The sequence below is a fragment of the Scylla paramamosain genome, chromosome 23 (assembly GCF_035594125.1).
Source record: "Scylla paramamosain isolate STU-SP2022 chromosome 23, ASM3559412v1, whole genome shotgun sequence".
Taxonomy (NCBI): domain Eukaryota; kingdom Metazoa; phylum Arthropoda; class Malacostraca; order Decapoda; family Portunidae; genus Scylla; species Scylla paramamosain.
Genome location: NC_087173.1, coordinates 9,567,986 through 9,577,985, shown reverse-complemented (window position 1 = coordinate 9,577,985; position 10,000 = coordinate 9,567,986). Strand labels below are relative to the sequence as shown.

General features: G+C 42.2%; 1 protein-coding gene across 3 annotated transcripts in view; it reads right to left on the bottom strand.

The window, feature by feature from the left end:
* Positions 1 to 10,000, bottom strand: part of LOC135112130 (uncharacterized) — a 74,782-nt gene that overhangs the window by 23,605 nt on the left and 41,177 nt on the right. The window contains exon 2 of one of the 3 annotated variants that reach the window (XM_064026152.1): positions 7,349 to 7,503. The exons of the other annotated variants lie outside the window; for them this stretch is intronic. The gene's annotated coding sequence lies outside the window, so the exon portion shown is untranslated. The remainder of the gene's footprint in view (positions 1 to 7,348; positions 7,504 to 10,000) is intronic. 3 annotated transcript variants of the gene reach the window in all.

Below are 10,000 nucleotides of genomic sequence, written 5' to 3'. Positions count from 1 at the left end.
GAAATTAAGCAAAAACCAGGAAAATGAGTAATGAAAAATAAAAGCTTAAATGAATAAGTAAATAAAATAAATGATAACAACAATAACGTTAAATCAATCAGAAAAATAATAAATAAATAAGAAAGCCATAATAACACAGAATAAAATAAAGTAAACCAGAAAAATGAGAAATAGAATAAGAAAACTAAAAAGAAAAACGGTAAATTTAGATAATCAATTAAATTACAGAAAAAAAATAAGAAAAGTAGAAAAAATATAATAAGATAAAAATGAATAAGTATAGTCTGCATAATCTTTTCCCTTCCTTACGATATTTTTTTTCTTCCCTGTATTAAAAAAAAAAATCCTAAAAAAATATGTTTGTATTTCCCCGTAACTTTTCTTTCCCTTCTGTATCTCGAAAATCCTAAGAAATGCACTTGTATTTTCCTCATGAGCTTCATTTTTTTTTTCTTTTTCTTCCCTCTCTTTGTATCAAGAAAACTCGACGATGTATACTTTTGCCTCCTCATAAGCTATAGTTTTCCCTTTCCTTCCCTCCCCCTCTCTTTCTGTGTATTAAGAGGAGTCGGCCAAACATACTTGTAATTCCTCATAAAGCTTATTTTCCTCTCTGTATGTGTATCAAGAAAACTCAGCGAAAATATACATGTCATTCTTCATATGTTTACCCCCGCCCTATGTTTCTCTCGCTTTCCCTTTATATCATGAAGAGTCAGTAATTCCTCGTAAGATTTATTTTCTCCTCTCCCTCTCCCTCTCCCTCTCCCTCTCTCTCTCTCTCTCTCTCCCTCTCTCTCTCTCTGTGTGCATCAAGAAAAGTCAGCAAAATATACTTGTTCTTTTTCATGAGCGTTGTTTTCCGCCGCGTATTTGGTGAGGCTTCCGCTGTCATATTAACGGGGTGGCGCTGCGGCGGAGACAGCGGGGGTCGTTGGCGAGTTGGTTCTTGCATCAGTAATGCTTTCATTTCTGTTGTGCGTGTTACCTCGCCTCACCGCCACCAAAACATGTGACTAGCGGGTTTTTGTTGGTGGTATTGTTTGTTGTTTTGTTCTTCATATTGTTCTCTGTGTGTGTGTGTGTGTGTGTGTGTGTGAAAGAGGCGGGCCAAGGACTCATACAAAAATAAAAAATAAATAAAAAATAAGAACTGCTATTTTGTCGCTCTTGAAAAATTATTAATCAAAGAGAGAGAGAGAGAGAGAGAGAGAGAGAGAGAGAGAGAGAGAGAGAGAGAGAGAGAGAGAGAGAGAGAGAGAGAATGTGTGTGTGTGTGTGTGTGTGTGTGTGTGTGTGTGTGTGTGTGTGTGTGTGTGTGTGTGTGTGTGTGTATGTGCTGTACATTCTTATTTTTCATGTTTATTTTTTCACGTTTTTTTTTCCCCAGCCTCTCCTCGCCCCCTGGTCTATTGGAGTGTTGGTAGATCACTCGTTTTCGAAACATTTCTCATATTGCTTGTTTTTATTGCAGTGAAATATACCAACATCTTTTTTCCAGCCTTTCCCTCACCAGCGACCGTTTTTGCAATGCCGGCTAAAAATTTCCCTTTTTCTCTCACTGCCCCTTTTTCACCGGAGAATTAACACCTGTAATTTGGTAAACGCTCAGCCTCCGTCCGTGAACTGGCGTAGAATAAACTTTAGCACATGACCTTATGCTGGGGACACTGCTACTCCTTGTTTATCTCTGTTCTGTGCCCCCTGCGTCTGTGTGAAGGATGTGCGTATGAGAGGTGGTGTGACTGAGGCGTGAGGGATGCGGGTGTGGATGTGTGAGAGATGTGAGAGAGAGGGTGATGTGTGTAGATGATGTGAGAGATGTGGATGTGGGTGGTGATGTGAATGGTACGTGACAAATGTGAATGGGTGATGAGTGAAGTATGTGGCTAATAAAGTTAATGAGAATGATCTATTTGATTGGTTGGCGTTACACTAAAGGGGTGTGGCTTATCCATCAAGTTAAAGCAAAAAGCTTATAGTGTGAAAGGGTTTATCTGATTGGTTGGCGTTAGACTGAAGAATTGCAAAGTTTTATAGTACAAATAGTTTAATTTTTGTTGAGTAAAATTGTTTTTAGAGTTATTTAAAAAAGAAATAATCAGTGTTGATATTAGTTAAAAGATTAAATACAGCCTAACTTAACCTATCTTAACCTAACCTAACGTAACCTAACCTAATGTAACATAACCTAACCTAACCTAACCTAATGTAACGTAATCTAACTTAACCTAACTTAATAACCAAACCTAACCTAACAATCACAATACTAGTCACTTTATCAACCACTAACAACTAGAAAATAAAAAACATCAAAACATTAAAAAAAACACTAAACTAAAGCCCTTATTTATTATTATTATTATCCTTTTTTTTTTTTATACGAGGCAGCTTCTAAATGTACGCGCAGATTAGTCTGAACTTCGTATTCTTCATCCTTGAGCAGCAGAAGTTAATTTCTCTTCCCCAAAAATCCAGGTCATTAAGAAACCGCGGCGGCGTGAAACATACTGAGCCTTAATGTTCCTCGCTGCGGTATTTCTCTTGTCCATTATTTATTCACAGCCCAGCCAAGTCCGTCACGAAGGAAGGTGGCTGGGGGGGTGGGGGTCAGGATGTGAGGTGAATTGATAGGGGGAGTAAAGGGAAGGAGTGTTAGTTTGATAAGCAGAGAGGCAGAGAAGGAAGCAGGGAACGAGATGAAGGAAGACAGAAAGCACAGGAGATAGGAAAGTGTTAGGTAAGCAGCGGGTAGAGGAGGAATACTAAGGCAAAAGCAGCGAAGGAGTGTACGGGATAGAGGAACTAATAGGGAGAAGTGTTAGGTAGGAAGGGAGTGAAGAGGAGCACTAGGGAGAGAACGACAGGGGTGTGGCAGGGTAGTGCAAGGGGAGAGGGAAAGGAGGAGTTAGGGAAATGGATGGAAAGGTGAGCAGGGGAAAGGTACAATAAGAAACAGAGAAGACAGGAGAAGCAGGGGAGAAGAGCGGCAGTGGAAGCAGGGGAAAGCGATATGGGACGGCAGAGGAAAGGGTAGGAGAGCGTGGCAGGGAACAAGGGAATGTGGCAGGGGGCAAGGGAACGTGGCAAAGGGCAGGGAATGGTGGTAGAGGGCAGGGGAGCGTAGCAGGGGGTAGGGAAGCATTGCAGGGGGCAGAAGAGTGTGGCAGGCGGCAAAGGAGCTTGGCAGGGGGTGGTGGTAGGAGGGCTAGCTTCAATTAGGCGTTGTCATGGCTTCCCTGTACGTAAGATTTCACACACACACACACACACACACACAAATTATCATATTATCCACAGTCTTCTCTCGCCTTCTTTGTTACTTTGTTTATTTTTCTCTTTCATTTTTTCTCCGTCTTTTTTTTTTCTCTCATCTGATTCTTTCCCTTCATTCCTCCTTCCTCTCGTTTCATTCTTCCTTGTCATTTTTATTTATTTTTTTCTTCCTCAACGTCTTCCTTCCTTATCTATCCTTTCGTTCCCTTGTTTCTCTCCTGTCTCGCTCTCCTGTTCTCCTCCATTTCTCCTTCTCCCTGTTTCCTCTCTTCTCTCCTCTCCTCTTCACCCTTTCCTGAGCCTCTTCCTCAACAATTTAGCTTATTTGTCACCTTTCCACTTCCCTCTTTCATCTCTTCACGTTTCCTTATACCTGGTTCTCTCTCCCTCACTCCCCTCTCATGGCACTCATCCTTGCCTCTCTCTTGCCTTCGTCATCTCTTTCCCTCAGTCCCTCATCCTGCCCCCCCACCACCCCTACTATCCAGACTCCTTTCCCCTCATTCCCTCTCCCCTCCCACGTGTCCGGGGAAAGAAAAGAGGGGCGTGTCTCCCCCCTCACATCAGCTACGCCAACAAAGGGCTCGTTCTTTTCCTCTTTTTCCTCCTTTCTTTATTTCCTTTCTTCTTCTCTTATTTATGTTATGTCTACGTATTTATTTCCTTCCTAAATATCTTCTGCCGTCAAGGTTCTTTTTTTTTCTTTTTTTTTTCATTTTTTCTTTCTTTTTTTTCTTTCTTTCTTTCTTTCTTGTCCCTGTTTGTTTCTTTTTTTCTTTTTTATTTTGTTTTATTTGATGGAAGGATAGTTTTTTTTTCTTTTTCTTTTACCTTTTTTTTGTTGAAGTTCTTGTTTCTTCTTTTTTTTTTAGTCTATGCCTTTGTCTGTGTTTGTCTGTCTGAATGTATATATATGTATGTATGTATGTATGTATGTATGTATGTATGTTTCCATAAATACACGTACATTTGTTTGTAAGTGTATGTATGTTCGTATGTTTCTTTGTTCGTCTCTCTCTCTCTCTCTCTCTCTCTCTCTCTCTCTCTCTCTCTCTCTCTCTCATCTCATCTCATCTCATCTCACAGATAAATTCATCATTCCTGAACTTTTTTCTCTTTTCTTCCTCCTCATCCATAAGATTAAATCATTGTGGAAACGTATTGCTTTCATATTTCCCCTTTTCTTTCTTTATCCTTCATTTGTCTCTTCCTCATCACCACTTATTTCATTTTTACCCTCCCTTCCATTGCCGCGTTCTTCTCCCCTTTATATTACTTCTCATTTATCTGGCCTCCCATATACTCCTTACTTTTATTCACCTTCCCACCACCTCCCACCATATCTTTCGCTTTCAATTTTGGAGCCTCTATATTAAATTCGTAAATCAGCTCAGTTCTTTTTTTTCATCCCTCCCTCTTTTTTCCTTTCATTCGAGTCCGTTCAAATTGCGTGATACATTTCTTACAATATTACACTGCGTCCAGAGGTGAAAATTTTCCAGTCGTGGGAACTTTTCAAATCCACGCTGTTGTAACTCATTGAAAAAATCGCTGTACCTTTTTTTTTTTTTTTTTTTTTTGCTCCCACCCCTGGAGCCTCAAAAGTCAAGGGTTAATAGGTCACGGGAGCTGCAGATCACGTATCAAAGGTTAGTAGGGATTAGGGCAGAGGTTAGAGCAAAGGGATAGAGATAAGGGGGTTACAGAAGTAAGGATCAGGGTGAGGGGTCAAGGGTGAGGGGTCAAGGAGTTAGCACATGGTGTTACGATAAGAGTAAGGAGTCAAAGGTGAGAGATCAGGGTAAGGGGGTAAAGGTCAGGGTACAGGGGTCAAGAGTTAAGGCCAGGGTCTGGGATTAAGGTTAGGGGTTAGGGATCAAGGGTCAAGGGACATCAAGGTCAGGTGTTCGAGTCAGGGATCAGGGTCAGCCTCAAAGGTCAGGGTTAGAGTCAGGGTGCAGGGATCAAGGGGTCATGATACAAAGCCCCAGCAACGGCCGGTGTCCCAAGGCTGAGGGAAGACTTCAGGTTCCAGTGAGGGCAGTGCTCCAACTGTTGCTCGCGGTAGCCCCAGTGTTTGAGTTCCCTGTTCTCCGTGTACTCGTACGTTGTTTGAAATTTGGCCATTCTCCATGTAGACTGTCGACCATTTCAAGTTGAATGGGGTTGGTTTTATCATCATATGGTGCCTCATTACTCTGAAACTATGAGCCAGACAGACAGACTGATCTAGTAGCATTCTTAATACTCAAAGAGAATGACTACAGAGCTGCAGTGTGACCCTGAGGGTGGCACTAAAGACACCTATAGTGTTGTGGTGCTTGCCGCGGTTGGCTGGTAATCCCTTGAGGTCACCACGGGTTGTTAAGGTGGCCGAGGGCCGCTGTGTGTGCAGTGTTATGGCGGGGCGGCGATAACACGGCGCTACCACCCCGCTGTGCTGCGCGTGAAGCTTTCCTTTAAACATTTGCAGTCTTGTAAAACGCATGTTTTTCAACGTGTGTAGCAGGTGCGTCTGGCCCGTGATCGCGTTGGTGCTGCGTGGCGCTGCTGCCGCTGCCCTCTATTGTTTCCTTACCGGCAAATATCCCAGTCTTATTTAATGCACCGCTGGGCAGCCTGATGGCGGTGGTGCAGGACCTGCCGCCCAGCGCCGCCACCACGAGGATCCTCTTACACAATGATGTTACCTACACGTGTCATATACGTGTGTGTGTGTATATATATATATATATATATATATATATATATATATATATATATATATATATATATATATATATATATATATATATATATATATATATACATGCGAGTATACATGTAGACTATGTATACACACACGCGCACTAAAGCACACACACACACACACACACACACACATTAAGGGAGCATATAGGCGATTTGTTTGCGCGGAAGCAGCTTAGTGGACAGCTGCGTTTGGCAAATGGAAGGATCAAACAGGATAAAACTTTCGCCGGTGATCCGGGACGCCATTTGTCACAGCGGAAAGGTTGTGTTTTTGCGGCGCGGGTCAGCGCGGCGATCAGGAGTTCCTTCCTTCCTTCCCTCCTGCCGCCGGCTGAGGGGAATTATTCCTCACGGATACGCCTCCCTTTTTTGGCAATCAATTAATAAAAGGAAGGCAGCGAAGTGAGAGCGTGGCCGAGACGCTAATTAGCGGGAGTGAGGGAGGGCGAGCAGGGGCGGGGAAAGGAGGGGAGAGGGCAGGCAAGAGAGAGCCGCAGATGAGCTGTGAGGCGGTGGCTCGCGTGTTGTTTTTTGGCGGGTGGCGGCGTGAGGCAGAGTGGCGGTGACGGCCGAGTGGCGGCGAGGGCGGTGGGGAACGGAGTCGGTTCTGAGAATATATCGTAGGTGGGAGTGGTGGGAAGAAAAATGGACGTGAGGAGGTGGTGAGTGTGGAGGCTGGCTGGAGAGGGCTGGAAGGGGAGGAGGAATAGGGGATGAGAGTGGAGGGGGAAGAGGAGGAGGAGGAGGAGGAGGAGGAGGAGGAGGAGGAGGAGGAAGAGGAGGAGGTGGAGGAGGAGGAGGGGGGGTGTCGGTGGTAATGGTAGCGGCTTCACAACAGATTCCGATCCCGAGCACTCGATATGTTTTTGCCAGAAGCCGATTCCCGCTCGTCCAGGTGCGTGGCAAAACAACTTAGCTCGCCCAGTGCACGCGTTACGCATCCCTGCCTCCCCCTCCCTCCCTCCCTCCCTCACTCTCGCCGCGCTGAGGACCGCATTTCCACACCCTCGTCACCTGATCACTGCTGCTAACACCCTCTACCAGGATTTTCAAGGGAGTTTTTCCTTCTTTTTTTTTGGTTTCTAGTGATAGTGATAATGATAGTGATAATTAGCGATGGTGATAGTGACAGTGTTAGATTTCTAGAGGTAGTGATAGTGATGGTGGTAGTGATAGTTAATGATAGTGATAGTGATTGTTACGGTATATAAGTTTATTTTATTATTATTATTATTATTATGATTATCATTATTGTAATTATTAAATATCATTATTCATTATTTATTTATTTATTTATTCAATCATTATACACTTCTCGTACCTCTTTGGCTTCGCAGGCCTTTGTTTTGTTGCTGTGCTGCAGCCCCCGTGCTGGTTAGTGCCTCGTGGGTGACCCGGTCTTGAGGGAATCTGCTTGGCGCTCACAGGCGTTTCGTGTCTCCCTTCTCCTGCCTGCTGCCCGTGTACTTTGTATGCCTGGACATTAAACATGATATACCTGAGTGCTGTGTTTGACTGATACTGGCATCACCACGAGATAGTTAGGTTTCTAGTGATAACTTAAAAAGACTTTTACATCATCACTGAGAAAAATCAATGAGAAGCATGACTAATCTGTGGCTTTACAAGACAATCACCCTGAGACCTCAACCTGCATCACAGCACTGGTCTAATACAGCAACACACAGTAATACACATACACACTAACACACACCCTTTTTTTCCAGGAAAGAATTCGTAGCAATCAGGAACAGAGTGAAAAACAAAAGCACAGAGTAACGTGATAATAAAAAGGCGACAAAATCCAGGAAACACAATAGCGAGGCGGAACAATAAGCGATAAAAGAAGTCCAATTTGAGGTCACGCGCGGGTCACCACTTTTGCCAGGGTCATAATGGGTCATAATGAGGAATGGCGGACTGCAAAAGTGAGGTGGAAGTGCTTTACAATTTGCCACTCGGGAAAATGGCTTTGTTTTGTCCCTCCCCTCGCGCGCAAACACACACAAACACACACACACACACACACACACACACACACACATGTACGTTAATTTCTTCCACATTACATATCAAAACGCATACAAAACACGTACCAATAATCTTAAAAAAAATAATAAAAGGCAAATAACAAATTACACCAGAAACAACACTACTGTAGTCTGATATATGAGACTTAACCCTTCCCTTTCCCCTCACACACACACACACACACACACACACACACACACACACACAGACACGTTCATTTTCTCCACCCAATAAGTCAAAACGCACTCAAAACACGTACCAATAACCTAAAAAAAAAAGAAAAGAAAAAGAAAAAGAAAATTGTACAATAAAATTGCCCCTATAGTGGCGCACACACACACACACACACACACACACACACACACACACACACACTCAAAACATCTACAAATATTCAGAACTTCAAAGCAAATATCAAAATAGTGTATTTATAACACCATTGTAGTCTAATATATATGACTTAACCCTTCCCTTTCCCTTCACACACACACACAAATACTCACACACACACAAACACATTCATTCACTTCACCTTACGAATCAAAATATCAAAATCCTACACTAACAAGACCACTACAGTCAAACACATAAGACCTAACCCTCCTTTAAACCCTCCTTCTTACCCTCCTTCTCCTCCTCCCTCACCCACAGCCACAAACAGAGGCAGAGAGGAGAGCGAAGAAAACGAGCAGTCAGTGAGGGGTTTCTATTGCAAAATCCACCGCGTTTTGTAATAATCTGGTTTTATTATCCGTTTTCGCCCAGTCGCTAGCAGGGTCAGCCGGTATGTGTCCTGTTCCTCCTTTCACGTTTGTTCTTTTAACGAATATTCCAGGTATTTGTTTACCTTGCTTGCTTTCGGTATATGAGAGAATGGGTTCTTGCATGGTTACTGTGTGAGTGGGTGGCTGGATAGATTGGTGAATGGATGAGTGGGAAGCTGGTTAGATAGAATTAGCGAGTGAGTGGGTGAATGGGTGAAAGATGGATGAACAGACAGACAGACAGACAGACAGATAGATGTAGATTGACTGACAGATGGATAAATAGATAGATAGACAGGCAGACAGACATGTAGATAGATAGATAGATAGATAGATAGATAAATAGATAGATAAACAGAAAGATAGAAATGTAGATAGAAAGACAAGTAAGTAGGTAGATAGATAGATAGATAAACATACCTATAAGTAGAAAGATATAGACGAAGGGATATATAAGTAACTGAATGGATAAATTAATATATAGAGACTAAAAACCACTAACTAGTCATTCAATATTATTACTATATAAAGAATATTACTAACAATAATACGTGATTGTAATACATAAATATAAAAAAGAATGGGAACAGAGAGAGAGAGAGAGAGAGAGAGAGAGAGAGAGAGAGAGAGAGAGAGAGAGAAACCAACACGCTAGACACACATAATTACACACAAACGAACGGGTAGACAAATAGACAGACAGACAGACAGACAGACAGACAGACAAAGCGCCCCCTAGTTTCAATAGTATATAATATAAATTCCTGATGCTTAGAAAACGAAAATTATCAGCAAGTTCAGTTTGTTGACTTTGACGCGTGAAAGAGATACAAGGTAGTCAATCAAAATGTATGTATGTATGTATGTATGTATGGATGGATGGATGGATGGATGTATGTATGTATGTATGTACGGATAAAACACGAGCATTATATTATCTTTCATCCGTAAATATTTAGCGCTCAATATCTAACTTAGAATTCAGCATAAAACATAAATTCAATATCTAGATCATAATTCTACTAATATTCCGACGCTTCATAATATTGTATGATACTCGTGCTTTATAATATTCACGTGTAAATATTTGGCACTCAATACCTCCCTTAAAATTCAATATCTAACATAAATCGAACAACTAAAGGAAGGTTCAAACAATATTCCCATTTTCTATAATA